At 39.5% G+C, this 17874-nt stretch overlaps 1 pseudogene; it reads left to right on the forward strand.

The window, feature by feature from the left end:
- The first annotated feature begins 683 nt into the window (after positions 1-683).
- Positions 684-16736, forward strand: LOC150059663 (small ribosomal subunit protein eS1 pseudogene; annotated as a pseudogene).
- Positions 16737-17874: the final 1138 nt, after the last annotated feature.

Genomic DNA, 17874 nt, shown 5'->3' on the forward strand with positions numbered 1-17874 from the left:
CTGTCTAGGAAGCTATGTATCCAGGAGCAGGGACCCAGATGAAGAAAGTGTTGACGAGATCCTCCTTTCATAGTATGTTTGCCCTAGTTGCAGTAACAATAACAGATAATCATCTTCCAATAGTATCTGTGGGCCAGTGTCTCATACAGATTTATGATCAACCAATAAGTCCTATTTTTAGGAGATGAGTCGATCACTGGCAATATCCACAGACCGACTCTCTAAGCAACGGAGACCAAACAGATTGACAGGACTTGCTGCCCTTAAAGTCTTAATAGAGAACAGGGACTAAGAAAGGCTCAAAATGATCTTTCTTAAACCTGCTCTTAAATGTCACCTACTAAAGTTCAACAGCAAATCTGGACTTATACTTAAGGAATAATTATACTGAGCACACGGCTACATAAGCTAGAGGGAAGGTTAAATTATTTTTTTTTTTTTACAAATTTCCAGTTCCCAAAAGAATAGTTAATGGCACCAGTTCTACTTACACAGTAGAAACCATCCATAACAATTTTCTCTAAATTTGCTAACATTCCATCTTCTTCTCAGAGAGATGCTGTAAGAAAATCATGACCCCCCTACCACTATCTAAACCACATGAAACATTCAAGATCTATGCTTCACTGACATAAAATAGTATCTAAAATCTTCTATATTTTCCATTTTATGTGATTCATACGATGAGAGCAACATTTCTGGTAACGTGATATAGGTTATCAACACTCCATAAAATGTAATTACAGGTATCACTAGAATTGCTGACATTTACTTGAAAAGTGAATGGTAGGAAGACCTGAGTACCAAATCAGAAAGGGAAATCTGCACAAATGGGAAAAACGCCTATCATGGCCTCTCCAAGCTACATGATAGAGTATTATGAAGCCATGTTCAGGTTCAAGGCCTTGGTGGGAAAGCTGTTTGTGACTACCCAGTATTCTTTCCTCTTGAAGACAAGTTCATTCATACTATAACTCTTTATTTTGCCTCTCTTTTCTTGCAAATATAAACCACTTGTGTAACCCTAAGAACTATCCCCATCTAAAGACGTCAAATGTTTGTCTTTGTATTTTTTCCCACCCCAGCATCTGTCATGGCTCTTGGTACATAAAATATACCAATACGTTTACTGTGTACATCCTTGGTGATTGGTAAGTCCACTTTCTCAAAACTTGTATTACTCTTTGCTAAATACCTTCCTGGAATCTCTGACATGAACTAGCTAGAAGATTCTAAGGGGTTGGGGAGATAGCCCTTAGAGGACAGGCACAGAAGAGCACAGGAAGTCAACTAATGAAAGGGTTCCCATTGAACTGCCTCAGATGTCACCTAAAAGCCACTCTTTTCAGTCCTTACAAGGTAGTTTTTTCCAACTCAAAATTGTTACCTTCTCCCCTTTGATATATCTCTTACTCCCCAATTAAGTTCCAAGCCTGCTTTCTTCCAGTTTCAAACCAAAATTCCCTCCCAAGAGATATCTCTCCAAACACAGTTTTATGAGGAAAGCTAACAGACCTAGCTAGTGGGGTGGTAAGGGCACCTTTGATAGGGACCAAAGCATAAACAACTCTCTCGCCTCCAAGGAGTTTGCCAAACAGACAGCCTCTTGAAATAGAGAGAAGTCAGTCTGGGCCAGACTGGCCCTGCTCCCTCTGACTTGTCCACATCCGAAATCTCTATCCATCATTCATGTTCCTGTTTGGTCTGGACAAGGAAGTGACTTTGGCAAGATTTTCAGGATATCCTTCCTGAACTCCATAATTCCTCCTTGCGGGCACATCAACCACAATGGCTTAGTTCAGTACCCCTCCCGCCCTCAGTGGAATTCAAGAAGTAGTGGACACATTTGAAGGCCATGCTGTGAAGAGATCAGATTACTAAGAGTGGAAGAGTTGAAAGGACCAAGAGAAGAAAGTAGATCCACAGAGAAAATGGCATTCATGCAAAAACTTGAAAGAAATGAGAAGCCACTCTGTGGGTGAGGAAGAACACACACCCAATGGAGGCAGTGTGAGGAAGATTCTGAACACGGCAAGGGTTATTGTCGCATTAAAATGTGAGGAAAGTATAACATGATGAATAAAGATGAAAAGTAAAACACAACATGCATAGGTTGGTTGAGGTCGGAGCATGGAACATAAGAGAATTGGAAACTTATTCTGCATCAATAAGCAAAGCCACTGTTCAGTGAGCATCTAATTCTTTCCAAGTTCTACCATAATCACTAAGGTCACCATGATGTCTCAGACAAGTTAAGGCCCTCTAGAAACTATATAGCAAGTGTATAGTCACTAGACATTAGTCACTTGAGAAATAAACATTATGAAGTAAGACTAACCCCATGGCATAAAAGAGGGGCTTTGGGAAGGAAGAAGTAAAAGAAAGAATGAGTGCAGTGGTAAAGATGAATAAACTTAATGTCCCTGGATGGTGAATTTGAACTGGGCTTTGTAGATTGAGATGATGACAGGTTTGAGCACTGGTGGGTTATATACACAAGGAAAAGAATAGTATCCTTTCCTTTTGGGAGGAGTGTCAATACCAGAGTTTAAACTTAGAGTCGCACACTCTTACTTGGCTATTATGCTTTAGCACTCTACCACTTGAGCTATATCTCTTCTTCTAGATTTTTTTTGTTGGTTAACTGGAGAGAAGAGTCTCACAGACTTTTCTGCCTGGGCTAGCTTTGAACCATCAACCTCAGATCTCAGCCTCCTCATTACCGAGGGTCATTAGCCTACACCATCAGTGCCTAGTAGGGGAAAATTAAGTATCATAAGTGGAACAGTTAGTGTGTTTGTATCAGACGCATGATGGTAAATGTCTCTCAATCTGTAGGAAGAAGGGGAAGGCCCTGATTTGTCGTGTTAGTATGTATCTGTTGTAAATGTTTCCCTCATAGTGAGTTTCAAGCTATGCATTTTTCAGACCACTAGCTGGCAGCATCTCTGACAATGTACAGCTAGCTGGCTTTAAGGTGCCAGGAGGGACTGGCACCCGCCCATTGTGCTTGGGTTGAATGTGTTGAATTTGAGGTAATTTCCCAGATATCGAAGTGGGAGGAGACCAGTAAGGATCTGCTACCCCAGTGAGCAGCTGATCCAAAGCAGTGTCTGTTTTCAGTGTCCTAAATGGAGAGTCTAATAGAAGTTAAGTTTCACACAGAGTCCTCCTAATTAGCTAAGGCATCTCTGCCATACATTTGTTTATGCCCAAACAGCACACATCACTTCCCCAGTAGAATGGCATCAAATAAAAAAGTAGTTCGCTTGAAATCCAAATTAAATCTAACTTTAACATTACAGACTTCTCACATTGCTCTTAAAGCTACCTTTCTTCAGTTGCCCTAGATAAAGCCCAAGGTACTTTCAAACATATATGGCACTTCACTATTTCTCATAGTTCCTTGCTGCCACCTGCTGGGGAAAGACACACATCACTCAAGGAGGCAATGAATCCTGACCATTAATACCTTACACATCTTTTTCTCTGGTGTCACTGTTGACAGAAGCCAATGGAGAAAGAAGTTGCTAGACACTTCAGAGAAAAACCTGCAGTGGCAGCTACAGCCATTGTCAATTATTCTGAGAACGTCTCTGTGTCTCATGACAGTTTCACTGGCTGGCCTAGAGATAAGAAGGAAGCATTTCCTGCACGATGCTCTTCCTTGTGGGGGGAGCCCTCCATGGATGCTGAAGTGGGTCTTTCCCAAGTCTTAGTTCCCAGTGGACTTGCATGGCATTTCAGTGTCAAGTTCATGAACAACCCAGCTTTCAAATACCCCTAACAGTATCTAAGCCAAATGAAGCATTCAAGAATGATGCTTCACTGGTGTAAAATAAAATTTTAAATCATCTATATTTTCCATTTTATATCATTAATAAGATGAGTGCTACATTTTGGTAAAGTGTTTATAGCTTATCCAATAAAATTGCTCCATAAAATAAAATTACAGGGATCAAGTAGAATTGCTGACCTTTACTTTCCTTTAATCCACAAAGAAGATAATTTCATAATCTGAAGGGGGAAACAAAACACCTCAAAGAAAGCATAAAAGATATTTTAAGTCAGGCATGGTGGCTCACACCTGTAATCCTAGTTACTCAGGAGGCTGGGATCTGAGAATTGTAGTTCAAAACCAGCCAGGGAAGTAAAGTCTGTGACTCCATTTCTATTGAACTACTTTTTTAAAAAAAGCCAAATATGAGGCTGAAGATCAAGTGTAGAGCATTAGCCTTAAGCAAAAAGAAGCACTGGGACAGGCCTAGTGACAGATCCCAGGCCTTGAGTACAAGCCCCAGGACTAATACACACATGTAAAAGCATAAGGTATTTTAAGGCTAATGAGCTTTAAATCACTTATCTTCATATAATCACAAGATGATGTTTCCCGAGTTTTTCTTTGTCATTTTCCTTAATTACCTTTTAAAACAACAACTATTCTTGTATAAATAGTGTAAGTCAATTATTAGGAAAAACTTAAAAGTACTTATTATGCCTCGTGGTGATGAGTGAACTAAAATGTTCCATTTGCTCTGACAGATAACCCTAACATCATCACTCTCAAATAAAACCGTTTCGATCGTTCTCCAAGGTAAAAGACAATGTGTCCATGATAGGCTGAGGAACAAGGCAGGAAGGCTCTCACGAGTGCTTTCAACATGCTAGTGTATGCTATAGCCTGTGTAATAAAACTGGGAAGAAGGAAATAAAAGTCAGAGAAATTATAAAAATTTAAAAAAACAAGGCTGCCTTCATTTGTAGGTGATAAGATTGTCTATGTATATAAATCTCAACTGACCTACAAAAAGAAACCAAGAACAAACAAATTCAGAAATGTTGCAGAATATGAGAATACTGTACACAAACTGGGTGTATTTCAATATAACGGAAATGCACATTGAGTAGCCAAAATTTTTTAAAATGTAACCATTTACAATTGCTTTAAAAAGGGATGAAACTTAGGTGTGAATTTAGGAAACATATGCTGAGAACTATAAGATGAAAGAAACCTAATTAAAATCTGTAATAACAGATTGAGAGACTCAACATAGTACAGGTGTCAGTTCTCCCTAAACTGATAGAAAGATAGTAAGGCTTATATTCCAAAGCCTTACTAAACAATTTTTATTTTTTGTTTGATTGCATCTATACAAAATTTCCAGAACAGAGGGGGAAACCTATAGACCTATAGAATGTAGATTAGTGGTTGCTGAAGGCTAGGGTATAATGTGGGGTGGAAGGTGTAAGGGAAATGAGAACTAATGTTTTTAAATTGTGGCAATGGTTACACAGATCTGAGGCACCATCTTATGGCACCTTCTGATACTTTTGATCCTTCAGGATGCCCAGAAATGTCAGAGGCAAAATCCCAGATCTCTAGCCTAAAGGGAAACAGTTAATAGAGAGCCACTTCATTTGAGTGCCTTTTCCCTAGCACTACATGCTTAATCCTTTTCAATTACTTCAAGGGCTTTTTCTTGAAGACATTTCCTGTACAGAGTCATGCTATCTGCAAATAAAGACAGCCTTATTTTTTCTCTTTTCTACTCTGTATAGTTTTTATTTCCCGTTACTGCTTTGTTGAACTGGCTAAACTTGCAGTACCCTGTTGAAAGAAATGCTGAGTAGACATCTTGCCTTCTTCATATAAAAATCCAAGCAAGATATTTTATTCACAAAGACATGATAATTCTGAAGTTTATAATGAAAGGCAAAGAAAGTAAAATAAATAAAGCAAATGTGAGAAGAAATTTACAGGCAGAGTAGATAGGTAGTATGAGACTGATAAAAGTATAGGTATGCAGCCCATTGGAAAATAACAGAAAACCTAGAAGTAAACCCACAAAAATGCACTGAACTTGACTTTTAACAAATATAAAATCAGTGGAGAAAAAGGTTGTTTTTCAACACATGGCATTGGAGCTACTGTAAATTCATTGAAAACAGTGTGAGGCTTGACTTCAACCCCACACATTGAACAAAAATTATTCTACCTAGAAAAGCTTATGTGGGTTAGTCAGGTTCAAGGAGAAAAGGGGCAAATGTTTTTCCTGATATATGGAAGTTAGATCTAAATTAATATATATATATATATACACAAGATTCCATGCATATATATGCTATACACACACACACACACACACACACACACACACATATTGGGCTCCATGAGTACAGATGAAAATACACTACCTAAAATATTTTATATTCAGAAAAAGATTCCAATTGTGTAACTTTTTTTGTGTGGGTCATGGAGCTGGAACTCCACCTGGGCGCTGACCCTGAGCTCTTCAGCTCAAGGCTACCACCCTACCCTTGAGCCAAGCCCCACTTCCTGTTTTCTAGAGGTTAATTGGAGATAAGAGTTTCAGGTCCTTTTGTGCCCAGGCTGGCTTTGAACCGTGATCCTCAGATCTCAGCCTCCTGAGTAGCTAGGATTACAGGTGTGAGCCACCACACCTAGCTTCAAATTGTGTAACTTTCTTGATCAAACTACCATACATTTTAACACAACAAAAACCAGGAAGCTGGAACCTGTGTTACTAGAGTGTGTGTGGTGGATGGATGGGGTGGGGTAAGGTCAAGGGGAAGAAGTAGATATATAGAAACATGAGCTGTGAACAAATGCAGTCAGAATATTTTATGTGTATAGGTGAAGGTAGAATGTGAAGGGGGAGCCAGGTAAATTGAGAGGATGGATGGGGTGAAGAATGATGGGGAGAATGATAAAAAGTATGACATTGATTGAGATGCATTGTATGTACAAACCACCTTGTTTAATTGAATTTTACCTCTTGTAAAAATAATGAAAAATATAAAACATAGGACATAAAAGAGTTAAGCCCAAATTTTACAACACAATTTCAAATGGACAATAAAACTTTTAGAAGAAATTATAGGTGAAAACCTTTAGGACCTAAGACTAGGACAAAAGTGAAGTTCTTAGAATGATTCCAACAGTATAATCCACAAAAAGGAAAAAAAGCAAATTATACTTCATTAAAAAAAACTGTTCTGCAAACTATCCTACGAATAAAACTAAGCACAGAACTGCCCTTTCACCCAGCACTCCTCCCTTACATTTATCCAAGAGAACACAAACAAGGTTACAGTAAAGCCATCTACACAACCATGGTCATTGCAGCATTATTTACCACAGCAAAGCTATGGAATCAGCCCAGATCCCCTTAATGGACAAATGGATCAAGAAAATGTGATGGATGTATTCAACCGAATTTTACTAATTTATTATTGGTGGTGTACCAATTGTAAAGAAATGGAAAGACTTGGGGGAAAATATATTAGGTAAAATAAGCCAGATCCAGAGAGAAGCAAAGGCCCCATGGTTTCCTTCATTTGTGGTAGATGGAATGTACCTATAAATCTATAAGCAAACACACAGGGTGGTATGCACATGTTACAAATGAATTAACTGAAGTATGTAATAGACTATGGGGAGATCAAATACTATAATCTTTTAGACTAAGCCAAAACCCAACAACATGAAAACCAGGAAATGGGGACATCCAAGAGAAGAGGAGAGCCGGGGGTGGGGGGTGGGGGGTATAAGAATGAAAGGAGAAAAAGAGGAAGAATGCATTCATTATATTCACCAACTGCTTTGCTATATGGCACCCCTTTGTACAACTACATATGTGTGGGGTGGGGGGGTCATGGGGCTTGAACCCCACCTGGGCACTATCCCTGAGCTCTTCAGCTCAAGCTGCCACCCTATCCTTGAGCCAGGCCCCACTTCCAGTTTTCTAGAGGTTAATTGGAGATAAGAGTCTGAGGTCCTTTTGTGCCCAAGCTGGCTTTGAACCTTGATCTCAGCCTCCTGAGTAGCTAGGATGACAGACATGAAAAGAAAAATATATAAGCTGAGTATTCATGCCTATAATCCTAGGTACTAAGAAGGCTGAGCGCAGGAGGACAGTCACTCAAGCCCAACTGGGGTAAAATAATTTCTTAGAACTTCCCCTACACTCATTTTCAACCCCTAAGAAAGTTCTGTTCCCTTCTTCAAACTGACCACTTCCAAGACAAGCCAGCAGGGGGAGCTAACCCCTCATGTAGAGTTGAAACTTACCCACTGGCCATTGAAGTTTCCAATATTTCTAAAGTGACAATTGCTTTATTGCTCTTGTATTTTTTAATTTTACGTGCATTATAGTATTATAGGCCTGGAAATGTCTGATTCAGAATCAGGAATTTTATATATCCTATTAATATGTTCTTCCCCTCCTCTCCCAACACTCATTGTTCCCATTGTTTGTTTGGATGATATTAGAACGAATCACATTGAGTGAGATAAGTCAAAACCAAAGGAACAAAAGGCACATGGTCTCCTTGATATGTGGATATTAGATCCAAACAAGACCGATGACTCAATATTCGGATACCCAAGGTTATGGACATGAACTTGGAGATAGAAACATAACTACATTGTCATAAAAATCTATTATGGGATATACTCTATAGACATAATTTTATATTATGGACATTAATATAAATACATTGATAGGTATCTATGACATATAAGCCCTCAGCTTCATTTTAATTATATTCTAAAATCTATGTGCCAGTGATTGCATATAGAGATTCCCTTCCTGAACACTTGTTTGTTAAACATGACATTTGAAATATGATGTAAAAATAAGTGTTAAAAAAATCTTTTAGATATAACCAACCGAGACCTCTGTAGCTGGCAGACACTAGATGTTCACAAGTTTTGATTGGTGTTATCACTCTTTCTTTTTGTGCACTTACAGACCAGTCTAATACAACCACTGATAAGTGATTTATACCCAAAACAATAAGCCTCTCAATCCAATCTCTATTGTCTTTAAGTCCCTCTGAGCCTAGAGAATAATTAAACACCTGGATATACAGTATTGCTCAACAGCCATCAAGTGTAGATCCGTGCAGTATAAGGGTTGAAAGACGAACAGAGGTCCAGAGATAGAAAAATACAATGAGAGAGGTCAGGGGAGGTACAAGAGGATTAACGTAGAAGTGTAAGAATATTGTAGTAATGAAGAAAAGGTATAGCGTAAGGATAACTGACCTAAGTTGGTAAGAAGGTAGCGTATTTGAGTACAAAGTTTGGAAAGTATTAGAATAAAACTTATGTGTTGCTGCACGACTAGCTCTCAGCCCAACCAGTGGCCTCACAGTGGACTATGGGATGGATCTGCGAGCTTCCGTCTGAGCGCGGTTGGCAGACGTTTTCCTGTGCTGCTTCCAGGGGCGGCCCCAAGCCAAGGGTCTGGGGATTGAGAGTTTTCAGGGGCTCTCAGCAGGACCAGCAGGAAACCCCTCTGTTCCCAGGGGCGGTGCCCAGCTGAGGACATGGGCTCCAAGGGCAGAGCTGCGCCTTTTTGATTCTCAGAAGGAGAGCTTGGCTGCTGGTCGGCCCTTCAGATCCCTGCTGTGTTTGCACTGCTTTGTCAGAGTCTGTGACTGTGGGGGGCCCCTCGGTGCTGTCTTGCTCAGGATTCCCAGCTGGAGGATGCTCCGCTCAAGAATTGAGGGGGGGCATATGCTGGCTCCTATTTTCCCCTGCACACCCTACCCGCTGTTGTAAGGCAGGGTCCCAGCGCCCTCCACTCTCCAGATCCAGTGGCCTGGGAGAGGAGCCTGGTGGGCGGGTGGGAGCTGGGACAGCTCCGATGGCATTCTTTAAAGAAATAGAAGAGGCAATCCAAAATTTCATATGGAATAATAAAAGACCCCGTATAGCAAAAACATTTCTTAGCAGAAAGAACAGCGCTGGAGGAATTTCAATACCAAACTTTAGACTCTATTACAGAGCTATAATTCTCAAAACAGCTTGGTACTGGCACAAGAACAGGCCTGAAGACCAATGGAATAGAACTGAGGACCCAGATATTAAACCACAGACCTATGGCCACCTAATCTTTGACAAGGGAGCCAAAAAAATAGAATGGAAGAAAGACAGCCTCTTCAACAAGTTGTGCTGGCAGAACTGGTTAAGCACCTGCAGAAAACTAAAGTTGGATCCTTCTTTGTCACTTTGCACTACAATTAACTCCAAATGGATCAAAGACCTGGAGGTAAAAACTGACACACTGAAAACTTTACAGGAAGGAATAGGAGATACACTAGGCCTCCTTGGCACAGGTCGAAACTTTCTTAATAAGGACTAAGAATCACACCAAATAAGAGAAAGGCTGGATAAGTGAGACTGCATTAAACTGCAGAACTTCTGTATGGCAAAGGACATAGCTAGTAAATTAATAAGGAAGCCTACAGAATGAGAGATCTCCACCAACCGTACAACAGACAAAGGCCTCATATCTAAAATATATCAACAGCTCAAAAAATTGAATCACTCCAAAACTCATCTCCAAAGTAACAACCATCCCATTAAAAAATGGGCCAAAGACTTAAAGAGAGTCTTCTCTGAAGAAGAAACAAAAATGGCCTATAGACACATGAAGAAATGCTCAACATCTCTGGTTAGAAAAGAAATGCAAAGCAAAACAACTCTAAGATTCCACCTCATTCCAGTTAGAATGGCCAGGATCAGGAAAACGAATAATAACAGATGCTGGAGGGGATGAGGCCAGGAGGGATCACTACTACACTGTTGGTGGGAGTGCAAACTCATTCAACCACTATGGAAAGCAGTGTGGCAGTGCCTCAAAAGGCTGAACATAGAGCTCCCCTATGACCCAGCAATTCCACTACTTGGCATTTACCCAATTGTCCAGAAACAAGGGCATACTAAATCCACTAGCACAACAATGTTCATTGCAGCACTATTCACCATAGCAAAGACATGGAACCAACCTAGATGTCCCTCAGTTGATGAGTGGATCAACAAGTTGTGGTATTTGTACACAATGGAATTCTATGCTGCTGTCAGAAAGAACAACATAGCCCCATTTGTTAGGAAATGGAAAGACTTAGAAAAAATCATATTAAGTGAAGTAAGCCAGACTCAAAGGAACTTAGGCTCAATGGCTTCCCTCATTTGTCATAATCAGTAGAAACCTTGGGCTCTACTAGCAGAGATCTGTAATAGAGCAAAATCTTGATACATAAGGCCATATAGTACGAAGCTAATTGAAAGGACCTCCAGGATATTGAAACAAAAGCCATATAATGAATGATTGTTGTCCTTAATGTACTATGTTGTCTCTCATCTCCTTTGCTGTCCCTTGGGTATCTCATATTGTTATAGTATCTCACTTTGTTATCTGATATATTGAATTTATTTGTATTTGGTTATTTGAAATTTGATAGGGAAGGGGGGAAAACCAAGATGGGTGGGGGGATGGGGGGAGGGTAATGGGTACCAAGACATGTGAAAGGGTATCAATGTACATGAATTAATGCACCTTTTATCTGGCAAATATCATGTAACCCTTTTATTCATTACAATAAAAAATTAAAAATAAAAAAATAAAATCTTTTAAAAATAATACAAAATTACCATCTTAACTAATTATAAATAACAGCTTTGTGAGTACTAACAACAATAGTCTCATTTTTATGCAAGTCTCCAAAACTTTCATCTTTTCATAGAAGTAGAACTCAGTATTGTACTGTAGTAAGAAGCTTAATTTCACCTAGCCTGGTATCTTTAAGGCCCACCTTCGTTGCAACCCATGACAGTATTTCCTTCCTTTCTGAGGTTGAATAATGTTCCATTGTCTGCATCTACCTCATTTCATTTAATCTCCATACTTCAATGGACACATAAGTACATAAGTTGTTTCCTTCCCTTGGCTGTTGTGCATAGAGCTCTGCCAACATGAGTTGTATGGACATGCCCTTTTAAATACAGAATGAATATGCAGGCGCACTGACTTGTGTTTCAATTTTTAACTCAGTCCTGGCTCATTGAGAGGCAAACCACTGGGTTCAAAGAAGCAAACTCAGACCTTTTATTTACTAAAAAAACTCTATTATCCATTCAAACTGTTTCTCAAAAAATAGACCATGAGTCTCAGAAATATCCACTGTTTATCTGGCATCCAATCAGAACGTGGAAAGGCTGGGCAAGATCCTGAGTTCCAGGGCAATTTGTAGGCTTTAAAGGCATAGCTGTTAAAGAACCATGGTGCAAGGCCAAGTTTCCTAGATCAAACCATAATTAGGTTCACTGTCACAATCCCAGGCACAGAAGCCAAAAGGAGTTGTATGACCTTGGGTTATGAACACACAGAAGAGTCCACACTTTTATGAAGTGGAGAAACAGAGCTAAAGCTTCAGAAACTTGAGAATTTTGAATGAGAGTTGCAAATCTAGAGTTGGCTCTTGACTCTTTTCAGAGTCCTGATTTTTTTGTTTTGTCATCCATTGTCTTTTCCTTTATCTAACTATTTAGGGGTTTTAAACAAAAACTAGTTGTCTAATTTAGCTAATGTTACCTAACTACATCACCATTATTTGTTACCAGTGCAATTCTGTTTCCAACCATCCTGTTGAGTGACTGTGCTTAGTTCTTTATTCTTTCCTATTTTTCTCCTTCTCACTATGCCCTGCTATCACTGTTTTTGTTTTTTATTTCTGTACTCTGTCTTATATATAAATTTATCTGACCTGCAGAAAGGAAGGGGAATGACAAAAAAAATGACTGGTCCAAGGGTGAACAGTAATACTCACTAGACACAAAGCCGGGAATGAACTTTACAACTGGGGGACACTGGAAGAAAATGAGGGGGTAGTAAAATTGCTCAAGAAGAAATGTACACATTACCTTACTTATGTCACTGTCACCCCTCTGTACATCACTTTTACAATAAAAATAAAAATAATAAATAAAAGTATAGCCACAATATTTTTTTAATTTTTAATTTTTTTAAATTTTATTTTATTGTTGGGATGATGTACAGAAGGGCTGCAGTTACATTCATCATGTAGTGGGTACGCTTACTTCTTCAACATTGTTACCCCTTCCCATGTCTTCTCCCACTTACCCTCACCTATCATCTTATTTTCCCACTCATCTTATTTTCCCCTTACCTTCCCATTTTCAATTACACAAATAAACATATATACAATATACCAAGTACCAAAGTCAGATACAGTAACAGGAGACAAACTTCAAGGGGGAAAAAAAATGAACTCCAGGATATGGAAACAAGAGGATTATCTTTGTGATTGTTGTTCTTAATGTACTATGTGAAGCTATTTCTTTTATCAGCCACAATATTTTTGAAGTAAAACAAAACCACTCCCATCACCAAATCCTAGATTCAAGGCATGTGATCTTGTGACCTCTCCTGGGTTTATGCATGGTGTTTTTCCTCAGATGTAAAGACCCCAGAACACCTCAACTTCTCTTCTTCCCACACCCAACACACTAGGGTGGGATGGGGACAGATCATGAGGAGAGACTGAGGGAAGGCAGAAGTAATTCTGAAATCTGTGGAAATCTAATGGGGCCCTTAACTGCCAGTTCCTCCTCATTCAAGAGGGACAGTCCCTTCATTAACATCTGATGTGGTTTCTTAGAGTTGACTTCCTAATCCATCTTTATCCTCAGATCTTGACGCTGCCTTCTGAAAATTACTCAGTTTTCATTTTCCTTTTCTTTTTTTTTTGCTAAAACATGATTCACAGTTACAATTGGAAAATATGCCCAGATTACTCCTTACTCATAGAAATTTGAGGTTTTAGGAGCTTCTTTATAACTCTTGTCATGAAATTTGATACACAGTCTTCTAAACTTTGGGCTTTCTATGAATCTTAAGTTCACTCGAAGCCCACTGAAGTCACATACATCGTAAAATGCTAGATCACTCCTTGGATGTGTAAATCCTAAAATGTCTGTGTATTCTCAGTTGTGGTTGCAAACACAATTCTCTCTTGAGTTCATTTTGTTTTGCTTTTCAACATTTCATTTTATAAATAATGGAAACCAACTGGCATTTCCAATTTTGTTTGAAGGCATGTGGGGATGTAGCTCAGGACTTTTTTTTTGCCCAGCAAGTGTGCTACTATCTGCATCATGCTTCAACCTTTTAGTTTTTTAGTTTTTTTTTTTCAGGTAGGGTCTTGAACTTTTTCCCAGGCCAGCGTTAGACTGTGATCCTCCTATCTTCACCTCACAAAGACCTGGAATTACATATATGCCAACACACAACCCAACACTTCCAACTAATGTTTGAAGAAAAATCCTTCCTCAAATCTTCTAGGTTATAGTATCAACCTCCCAAATTAGTACTAAAGATGGAGGCTGAATAAATGTCATATGATACACATAATACAAGACACAGCCTTTTAACGCTCTGTCATTTTCAAACCTCTGCTCATTGCCCAATCCCAAAGACAAAGACATAAGATTTGCTGTGCTTACAATAGAATGTACTTTCAGATACCAGTTTGGCCTGATTGTATATTGTTGCATGAAAAGCAACGCCCTACACTGAAGTAATTCAAAAGAATGACATCAATTCTTATGATTCGCTGGCTGTACTCAGCTGGGTGATTCTTTGAATGGTCCCCATTGGAACCATTCATGCAGTTGCAGTTACCTGGCAGCTTTATTGGAACTGAGTGACGTAGCTGCCTTTTCTCCACAATATGTCCTGCCAGTGCTGGCTGAGTTTGAGCCTTTTTCCTACAGTCTCTAATTTTTAACATGGCTCCCCCCCTTTAGGATAGTAAAAGCACTAAGGAGCTCAATACAGAAGCTACAAGGTCTCTAAAGCATAGCTTCATGAGTTGTATAAAATGCCCTTCTGTCACATTCTGTAGTGGTGGAAGGATGGAAGGTGAATCCACATTCAAGAGATGGAGATCAGACATCACCTGCTGATGGGGCATCATCAAGGTCATCTTGTAAAGGAACAAGAAGGATGGAAAGATCCACCACATAAAGCTAGTGGGAGGGGCAGGGAGTTTGGCCTAGCATGCATGAAGACCGGGGTTCCATTCCTTGGTAGGACATACATAGAAAAAAGCCAGAAGTGGTGTGGAAGCTCAAGTGGTAGAGCTCTAGCCTTGAGAAAGTCCAAGGACAGTGCGCAGGCCCTGAGCTCAAGCCCAGGACTGGCAAAAAAAAAAAAAAGCTAATGAGAGAAGTGTCATCTCCTGAGTGTGCAATAAATTGTGAGTATCAGGCAGTTTAGGAATCCATCACAGGAATTATTTACACCTTGGATGAAGAGAACCTTTCAATGAAATAAAGTCTAAATATGATAACATATCTGAAGAAAACATCCACTCATCCCGCTCTTGTCCCTACCCTGCCACTGGTCTTTAGAGAAGGAGATAGGACATAAGTAAATCCATCCTGATACTGTAGCCTAACCTTTTATTTACTGAGTTTAAAGAAGCCAACAACTCAGATACAATTGGAAAGTGGGCAACTTGTCCACTAGAAATACCATAGTATATCATCATAGATGTGATCATAGAAATGATACTAAACCTAGCAAATCTTCTCAAATTACCTGTGAGATGAAAAAGAAGAAAGACATTAAGAAAGAGATTTGTAAAAAAAAAAAAAAAGCATCTCAATGAAAATATCACTTGGAATTTAAATACTAGGATGGTTAAAAATTTATTTCTGGTATGCTTTAGCTTTATCTGCATTTCTGTAACTTGAAATTCCTTCATATATTAAACAAGCACTTAGATAGAATTGTCTCTTTGCTTTTCATTCATCTGGACATTGTGCCATAACTGAGGGAAAGAACTAAAGGACTGGGTGATGTCCCTTAGGGTTTGGGGGGGGGAGGTGTTGTTGGTCAAATTTGGTATTTTCCCACAATTCACATCTCCACTTCTGTTTGTGTTGTTTATTTGGTGATTAATTGAGGTAAGTATCTTACAGACTTTCCTGCCTGGGCTGGCCTTGAAAGGAAATCCTCAGATTTCAGCCTCCTAAATAGATAGGGTGGTATGTATGAGGCCTGCAGCACCCAGGTAGCTATTTCTTAATTAAGAACTATAAATTCGGTTCCATGTGATCAGCACCCTGGAAGTCAGCAAGAACAAGCCCCTTACGAAGGGTAGCAAAAAAGGAGCCAAGAAGAAAGTGGTGGACCCATTTTCTAAGAAAGATTGGTATGATGTGAAAGCCCCAGCCATGTTCAATGTAAGAAATATTGGGAAAACACTAGTCACGAGGACTCAAGGAACCAAAGTAGCATCTGATGGCCTCATGGGTCTGGTGTGTGAAGTGAGCCTTGCTGATCTGCAGAATGATGAAGTTGCATTTAGAAAATTCAACTGAGGATGTTCAGGGCAAGAACTGCCTGACCAACTTCCATGGCATGGATCTCACCCGAGACAAAATGTGCTCCATGGTCAAAAAGTGGCAGACCATGATTGAAGCTCGTGTTGACATCAAGACTACAGATGGTTATTTGCTTTGTCTGTTCTGTGTTGGCTTTAATAAAAAAAACACAACAATCAGATCCGCAAGACCTCGTATGCTCAGCACCAGCAGGTCCGCCAGATCTGGAAGAAGATGATGGAAATCATGACCCGAGAAGTGCAGACCAATGACTTGAAAGAAGTAGTTAATAAGCTGATTTCCAGAATTGGAGAACGCTTGCCAATCTATTTATCCACTTCATAATGTCTTCGTTAGGAAAGTAAAAATGCTGAAGAAGCCCAAGTTTGAATTGGGAAAACTCATGGAACATCATGGTGAAGGTGGTAGTTCTGGAAAAGCTACTGAGGACAAGACCAGTGCTAAAGTCAAGGGAGCTGATGGATACGAATCACCAGTCCAAGAATATGTTTAAAATTCAGAGTTTTAATAATGACAAATAAAAGGCCTATTTGTGGGAAAAAATAGGTTCCATGCTAAAAATAGTGGAGATAAAATTTATTCTATTCTTGACAACAGCTGATGTAGAAGATATGACAATAACCAGACAATGTTATTTATCAACATGGGAAATATATTGTAAACACAAATGAGAATTATATAAGCCAGGTAATGAGTACATTTCTTTTTTTCATATATTTTTTATTGTAATTAATAGAAGGGTTACATGATATTTGCCAGATAGGTGGTGCATTAATTCCCATACATTGATACCCTTTCACATGTCTTGGTCCCCATTTCCCTCCCCCCACCCCCACCCCTCATCTGTTACCCCCTCCCTCATTTTCTCCCACATTTCCCCCTCCTGACCTCTCCCTTCAGGTTGTAAAATTCATTTCTAACATGATGTCTGAGAATCACTGTTGAATGCATTCACTCTGTGTTCTTCCATTTCTTGACTCCCCTTCCCTTTCTTTATATTTGTGGTAGTAATATTCTTTTTTTTTTTGCCAGTCCTGGGCTTGAGCTCAGGGCCTGAGCACTGTCCTTGAACTTTCTCAAGGCTAGAGCTCTACCACTTGAGCCTCAGCACCACTTCCAGCTTTTTTCTATGTATGTGGTACCGAGGAATCGAACCCGGGTCTTCATGCATGCTAGGCAAGCACTTTAACCACTAGGCCAAACTCCCAGCCCCAGTAATATTCTTTTTAGACTGAGATATGCTAGGGTTTTGGAAATCCCAAGAGGATGCCATAACTATATCACTCTGAAATTATTTTTTCTGTTGATTGCCAAAACTATCTTTAGGAAGCTACATATTTGGGCATAGTGACTAAATGAAGGATTATTAATTTTTGGCGGGTCAGTTTGGGGCTTCAACTCAGGGCCTGGGCACTGTTCCAGCTGAAGGCTGTCACTCTACCACTTGAACCACAGTGCCACTTCTGTTTTTGAGTGGTTAATTAGAGATAAGAGTTTCACAAGAACTTTTCTGTCTGTGCTGGCTTTGAATTGTGATCCTCAGATCTCAGCCTCCTGAGTAGATCAGATAGGTTTATGAAGATAAGGCAAATAGTCTTTGAGCATGCCCTGTCCTTTATTGGGATGGAGGG

The sequence above is a fragment of the Megascapheus bottae genome, chromosome 8, assembly GCF_031878675.1.
Source record: "Megascapheus bottae isolate mThoBot1 chromosome 8, mThoBot2.hap1, whole genome shotgun sequence".
Taxonomy (NCBI): domain Eukaryota; kingdom Metazoa; phylum Chordata; class Mammalia; order Rodentia; family Geomyidae; genus Megascapheus; species Megascapheus bottae.